Here is a 7729-nt window from a genome sequence, read left to right on the forward strand (position 1 = left end):
GGGCATCAACAAGCAGGGTGTCTTGAAAAGAGTCGGCCGGTTGTAGACGAGTAGACTGTACAAATAAACCGAGCATGCGGCTAGGCGGACGGTGCTGAGTAGGTCCATACGATTACAAATCTTCTCCAAGAGAACATCGGGGAGGGAATTCCAATCGCAGCTCTGCATGTCAGTCGGTTCTGCCATTGGGGTTTTCGGTGCCTGCGAGCCAGCGGGGAAGTGGATTCGGACGGGCGAGCGAAGAAGCTTCTCCTCGTGTGGCCGAGCAGTGAGCGGGGGGATATGGTACATGCGAGCTACCAAGGAAGATGGTGCGGGCGGGCAAGCAGTGAGCAGGGGTAAATGGTGTGCGGCCGACGATGGGGAAGAGAGGAGGAAGAAGAGTGGAAGACGGGGAAGAAAGTGCATTAAATCTCAATTCTACTATTACTACTACCAGGATATAGCATCCTTCGGAGTGTAAATAGTTACACCGATGACATGTGGGTCTACCACAAGAGGGGCCATATGTCAGTTAATGGAGGACAGAGGTGCGTAGGAGTATTTGCGGAAGCGTGCTCTATTGGCAAACATGATGGAAGTACTGGGTAAGGCTGATTTAGTAACACCAACACGCTGGTTCAGCTTATTAATTACGTGTCCCATCTGCTGCAGCGTGTATTGTCACTTCACTGCGAAGACTAGTTGAATAGTTCTCTCTGACCGAGATGGGGAATAATGGATCGAGAAGACTTCCTTTCTACAGTATCCCTATGCCTCTACGCTCACTTCACTACAAAAAAATACACTTCTGTGATGATACGTGTTTGTCACAGTAGGTCGCGTTTTTTTGTCATGCATGTACATCCATGACGATTTTATGACAGAATCAAGATAGTCATACCTGTGCTGTCGTAGAAGTGTTCCATGACATTACCAAAATTATCATCACAGAAGTGTCTACTTCAATGACGATAAATCGCGCGTCACAGAAGTGCTTTCGTCAAGGGTGACCGACACGTTGCATCCACCGTAACGGAACGCCTTTAAGCTATCGGGTTGGGTTTTGGATCCGATAACCCGTTAACAGCCCCAACCAATGGGGATTTTCCACGTGTAAAATCATCATTGGCTGGAGGAAACACGTGTCGGCTCGTCGTTGGGACAGATGTCATCCACTCATTGGACAGAAGGCGCCTATGATACGTCGACACGTGGCACAGCCCAACAATGGCCCATTCCTGTGAAAAGGCCGGCCCGTTTGACTTGGTCAAAAGGTGGCGGGCTGGCCCATGGAAAGCCTGTTAACGACCTGTTCGCATATAGCACATTTACAGCCCGCTAACCCAAGGCCCGTTACGCCCTATCTGAATTAGGCCCAGTAGCGTCATCTGGGCCATCCAATATGATTCCAGCCCGTTTTCACTTCTGGCCCATGTATGGCCCGTGACGTGTTTCGGCCCATATGAGGCCCTTTGTAACTATTGGCCCATTAACGGCCTGTGGTGAAACTGGCCCATAATGAACAGTGTATCACTTTACACCCATAAAGGGCCCGTGGTGAAACTGGCCCGTAATGAACAGTGTATCCCATTAACGACCCATTATTCCATTGGTTCGTTTCCAGCCCATGTTATCTTTCAGCCTTCTCAGGGCCCATTTATTCTTGGGCTCATTTCCGGCATTCGTTTACTTACGGCCCGTTACTGTCATCTTCTGCTTGTGGGCCATATTCAGCCCGTTGTTACAGTCGGCCCTTTTGTGGCCCGTTAATCTGTTGGGCCATTATCATAGCATCACCAAATACGGCCTATTAACGGCCCGTTATGGTCAGCAATAAAACGTACGATTTTCATTAAAGGCCCGTCTATGGCCCATTAAAGGCCCGTACAATACTCATAAATGAGTCGGCCCTAACAAGGCCCATGGATCCTACGAGACGTAGAAGGCCCATGGATCCTATGAGACGTAGAAGGCCCATGGATCCGACAACCCATCGAAGGCCCATGGATCCGGCGGCCTATTGAAGGCACATGGATCCGGCGGCCCAATGAAGGCTCATGGATCCGATGGCCTAATGAAGGCCCATGGATCAGGCGGCCCGTGCATGACCCATGGATCATACGACCCGTGAAGGGCCATGGTCGGGCGAGTTGGCCCCCGTTTGAACGAGATAGCATATTCAAAGAATTATCCTACTCAATACTATCACCTCTAAAAAGCATTTAAACATAAAAGGATGCTAGCCGACCCTCCTCCACAGAGCTCCCCCGGATTGACACGTTTGTGGCCATCAGATTGGCTTTGACTTTCGCCGCTGGACGTTGGATCAGTTGACCGCGTGGTAAAAAAATGCTAATTCTGCTTTGCTCTCACGTTTGGCTGAGTTGTGGCCCTTTTGCTACTATAGTTCAGCTTGTTGCTTGTGGGTTTTTTCAAATGGGTATAAGTCAACTAGTGTGTTGCCTGTGCGTGGTCGTACGTGAGCAGTCATATGTCTCTCTGTGGCTGACGCGAGCGCGGAAACCACGCGACATCCAAGAGAGAGAGCGTCCAAAGCGCGGGAACCGCGCGACGTGCGAGGGAGAGCGTCCAATCCCTGTGCGCCGCACGCACTACACCCCATTCGTCACCACCCCACCAAATGCCACAGTGGCTCCTCCACAGCCGCCCGCAACCCTTTCCCCTTTTCCCCAGCTCCTCCTCCATCCTCTTGTGCCCCCCTCCCACATCTCATCCACCCCCTCATCTCTGACCGGGTCCGTGACATGCGGGACGGAGGCGAGCTTCTCCAGCGTCGGCGACCTGCAGGCGAAGGGCGAGGGCGTCGGCGCTTGATTTGAGGCAGCATCATGGATCGGTCCCTGCTAAGCCACGAGATTGCTGGACTGCCACCATCCCTCCTGCACTGTGCGTTGCCTCCTGCGAGTGCCACCTTGCCCCACTAGCTTCCAGCGCCATGGATCCTCCAGAGATGGAGGGCAACAAGTGAGAGGGAGTAGGAGAACAGGTGAATCGAGGGAGTGAAAGAAGGAGCTCACACGGGAAGGGGAAGAGGGAGTCTGGCGGCGTATCCTCATCTCATCCCTGGCTGTAGATCTTTTGACGCCATGGCACCAGTGGTAGCTCCTCGATGGAGCGCCTCCTCCCATGACGGCACGACCAGCCGCTCTGGCTCGACGCCACGATACACAACGAGGTAGGCTCCACTGCCTTTCTCCTCTCTCCCATGTGATTTGTTCTCTGTTGATTTCCCCTCTTGCCTATTCTAATTCGCGGTCAAAACAATGGCGGATTTCTTCATTGTTGATCTGATTTGGGGCAGATTTTCCTCTAGATTCCTTCCTTTTACAGTTCCTTTTTGACTTGTTGTTCATCACGTCGATGGCTTCCACCGAGCAGAGGCCCTCTTCATCTCGGCAGAGGAGAAGAACGGCCAGGAGCTGGCGGCCTGCTACCCTATGCCAATGGATGCGCCTCCCAGATGGCTAGCAATGCCAGATCGAAAGGGCTCTATGGTAGGTTTGGTTTATTCACCACCCCATGAAGTATTGTTCTTTCTGTAATTTATTTATGTAGATTTAACCTCAGACCTCATAGAGGTAGTCATCTTGGATTACTTTGAAGTATTGTTATTGGTCACATGTTTATTAGGTTTAAATGCCACTATTCTGCATGGGTTGTTACTAACACAAATTGTGTTGTGATTAGGCACCAATCCTATTATTGAAGCCACTGGATAGTTGCCGTTAGCTGTAATGTGATTAGCTACCAATCCTATTATTGAAGCTATTATGGTATATGTTGCTGCTACATAAATATACTTTTATGTGATCATGAAATTGCATTCAGTTTTAGTATTCTCTGGTGCTGGAAGAGCTAACATGTATCAAGCTAGGAGTACAATTCCTTTTTGTAAATCTGGCTAATGCTGACAATGGACATGCTTTGATGTTTTTCTTTTCTCATACCGTTAGGCAGATTGAGAAGCTGATCCGAGCGAAGCAATGATGTAAGTTGCTAGGATAGCTTCTGCATGGTACTTTTTGTAAGAAAAGCATCATAATTCTATCAAGTATACTAATGAAAAATGCATATAATGTACTATGAAAATGCTAACAGAATGTTCATTTATTTTTTGTTCCAATACTGATTTTCTTCCTGTAGTTCTTTCTGGCATACTACAACAGATTGATGATTCAAGAGTGTGTTAATGTTGATGTAGTCCTCTTGGTTTCTAAGATGCTTATTGCTTCATTTATTTAATCTTGGAAGCTGAAAATCTTCAGTAGAACTAGATTGTTGATATTTCCTAAAAAAAAATAAAAGGCTACATTTTCTTTTACTTGTTTACATGGATCAAATTGTTCACCAATTTTATCTGGGCGCAATTTCATACAAAATACGACTTTGTGTGCATTGAAATAGCATTCTACTCTTTGAGAGTTTTTTTAATACTTGTGGTTCACTTTATAACATTATGTAATAAATAACATATAAGATAGGTTGCTGCAAATATAACAGAGATGGTTCATTGTTTTCTGTTACGCACCTCCAAGATGTTTGAGATAACTATATATTTAATGGCAAGTAGTTTTGTAAATAGTACTTAGTACAGATTACTTGGCAATCTGTTATGCTTTGGTGTCCGTGCATTGGTTGTTTGTCATTTGGAGCAATTTTTATTGTAAGTAGACGCATGATTGTTGCCACATGCATATGGATTTGATGAATTAGTAGTACAAAGTCTGGTTCTTAAGATCATGAAAGCTTTACAGAGACGCATAATTGTTGCCACATGCATATGGATGTTATGAATTAGCAGTACAAAGTCCGGTTCTTAAGATCATGACAGCTTTACAGAGCTTTATAGATTCTTCTCCTGTTATGGTTTATCGGAATACGTAATGCATCTGATCTGCAATCTATATATTATTTTGCCGATTTAATGCATGGATCTAATTGTTTGGCCTGAAAGTGGTAAGCTTACCATAAAATCCGACATGTACAGGTTTGGTGTTCTTCTGCTGGAGCTGATCACCAGGAGAACAATCTATGATGCTTCGAGGCCTAAACCAGAGCAGAGCTTGCTAACATGGGTAATCAGTTCTACATTGCCATAATTCAATAAGTAGCAATCTGAGCAAGGCACCAGTGTAGATTGAGAAAGACACAATCTAAGAAGTACTCCCTCCGTCCAAAAATACTTGTCGAAGAAATGAGTGTACCTAGACGTATTTTAGTTCTAGATACACCCATTTTTGTCCATTTCTCCGACAAGTGTTTCCGAACGGAGGGAGTAGAACACAAAATTAGAAATAATTTGTGCGCATCATGTGTATGTTTGCTCATGAGAGGATAAGAGTATGTAGAACAGTTTTCTCAACAATGTGTGCATCAGTACAAATTGAATGAATGTCCCCTTAGTTTAAAGGATCCCATATATTTTGGTTTATACTTCAAGTTCCTCATGAAACAACTATGTGTTAAATTGTTAAAAAAGCAACTAGAGGTTATCAACATAGGATTATGGCATTTACTATCATTTATACTTCTACTGAATTTGAGTGACTGCTCAGGTTTGTAACTTACCCCGGATGCTACAAGTTCATAATAAGATTTTGATTCCTGTCTAGAGGTAATTGTTCTTAGAAAAGTGACATGGATAACGAAAGAGAACATGGTATGCATATTTGATAGTAGGAGACCTACTCCCTGACAACATCTCAGTTCAAAATATCAAACAGTTATTATCTTTGTAGCATAACAAATTATGCATGCTCAACTATATATTTTGAAACCTTAGTCTTTCTTAAATTTTCATATAAAAAGGGTTACAATTGGTACCACAACATGATACTGAAAACCTTGATTAGTGTTACAGTTTGTTGCAGTTTTATTTTTCCTTCAAATTGTGTTTATAACATATACTCCCTCCGTCTCATAATGTAAGACATTTTTTCACACTAGAGTAGCGTCAAAAAACGTCTTACATTATGGGACGGAGGGAGTATTATATTTTCAGCTATTAGAATAAAGTGTGCATATCTTGGTTTTACTTACCCGCAAAACATTTTTTATAAGCTTGCGTGCTATTAGAGTACATTGTGTGTATCTTGGTTTGAGTTACCTACAAAACTATTTTTTAGAAGCTTGCAGATTTCTATTTAGGAATCAGATTTCTCTACTGAATATGCGATTTTCACTTCCAAGTGGTAAATTCTTTGATCTTTTTGTCATCTACTTTGACTTGTTAACATCTACTCCCTCCGTTCCAGAATAGATGACTCAACTTTATACTAACTTTAGTACAAAGTTGGGTCATCTATTTTGGAACGGAGAGAGTACATATCTAAGGAGCGGGAGGTGAAAGTGCAAATCGAAATTTCTATTTTGGAATGCAATGTTCTCTACTAAATGTGATTATCACTTTCGTGTGGTAATTAATTTCTGAGCCTGTAATTTCTTTGATGCAGAAAACTACTACGGATGCTGATCCATCACAATATTGACCATTAACTTTGTGCTCATCTCCGAGGTAAGTAATTCCAGAATTCGAGTGGCACATACTGCTGATGCTCTCTACAACACTAACTCATGGATCAATGTTTGTCTCTGCGTTTGTCTCTGTTTTGTGTCAGGTTATTTTGCGTATAGCCATTTGCTTCTCTGGCATTTCCTTGAAGCTGCCATTGCAAGAGGAAACAGAAGGATATCTTCGTGATCAGCACATTGGTGTCTAAGGCTACTTGTTGTGTCACTACGCCCGGCAAGTGCGTGAATAACATGGATAGATCAATACAGATAGGTTAATTACCGACTATCATAGCTAAAAGTTCTAAAAAATCATCTGAAGTGATGTTCTTTTGGTTTTCCGTTCAAATATCATTGATCCTTGTGCCTGCCGAATCTCTAATTTAACACATGTTGGCAGTCTGACAAATAGTAAGACACTTCTGGTGGTGCTAATTAACTCGTCTGAGCCTGAATGATAAAGAAATATTTTTTTATCAATTTACTAACTAGATTTCTTCAAGTTAACAACTTTAAGTTGTTGATCGAACTGCACATTATATGAAGAAGAAAAATGTTTTTTTGTATCTCGAATTATTTTTGGGATCCACAGAGGGAGAAGTCTATAACTTGTATTCAGCGGTGAGCAGCAGAAAATTGGTCAGGTGGAGGGGATGGGTTTGGATGTACCTTTGGTTCTTTTGTCCTAGCACATCCTGGTGAGAGTGAAAAAGAAGATTTGTAGCAGAGAATCTTCTATTCATGAGATTATGAGAACAACATGACATAAGTTTTTTCTTCGAAAAAAAATCCCCCAGCTTCAGCTGCCTGTTTTTTGTTGATGGCGGCACATGTCCAGCCTAGCCTTGGTCGGTTTCAGTGTTGCAAACGAGGTGTTGTTCAGTTAACTTGCCGTCAGTTGGGATTGCTGTGCATGGAGGTGTTGAGATCCAGAGCGAAAGGAAGGGGAATCGTGTTGCGTGTTTGACGAGCCATGGATGAATCCCGAGTAAGTGGGGAGGGAGAAAGAAGAGGAAGCTGAAGCTTTTGTGGCTTCACTCAGTACTCATATCATATGGGCTGTTACATTTTGCAGTTACAGAACGCATGCTCCTCAGGAATAGGTGTCGCCCCCTAAGATAGTCACATATATAATGGTTACACAATTGTTGGTTCTAATTGGCTTCTTGTGTCATGTTTTTCTCTACCAAAGTCGAAGCGCAACTTAGACAAATCT

The 7729-nt window shown here is 43.6% G+C and overlaps 1 long non-coding RNA gene across 2 annotated transcripts; it reads left to right on the forward strand.

Annotated features, from left to right (window-relative positions):
* Window positions 1-2608: 2608 nt before the first annotated feature.
* LOC119336576 lies at window positions 2609-6997 on the forward strand. Of its 2 annotated transcripts, XR_005162630.1 has the most exons (7): window positions 2610-3178; window positions 3382-3497; window positions 3691-3776; window positions 3957-3991; window positions 4991-5078; window positions 6456-6517; window positions 6621-6997. It is a non-coding gene; the product is annotated as an uncharacterized LOC119336576 (long non-coding RNA). The 2 variants fall into 2 exon arrangements; XR_005162629.1 differs by having other exon boundaries at window positions 2609-3178; window positions 3691-3991.
* Window positions 6998-7729: the final 732 nt, after the last annotated feature.

This window comes from Triticum dicoccoides, chromosome 7B (assembly GCF_002162155.2).
Source record: "Triticum dicoccoides isolate Atlit2015 ecotype Zavitan chromosome 7B, WEW_v2.0, whole genome shotgun sequence".
Lineage (NCBI taxonomy): Eukaryota > Viridiplantae > Streptophyta > Magnoliopsida > Poales > Poaceae > Triticum > Triticum dicoccoides.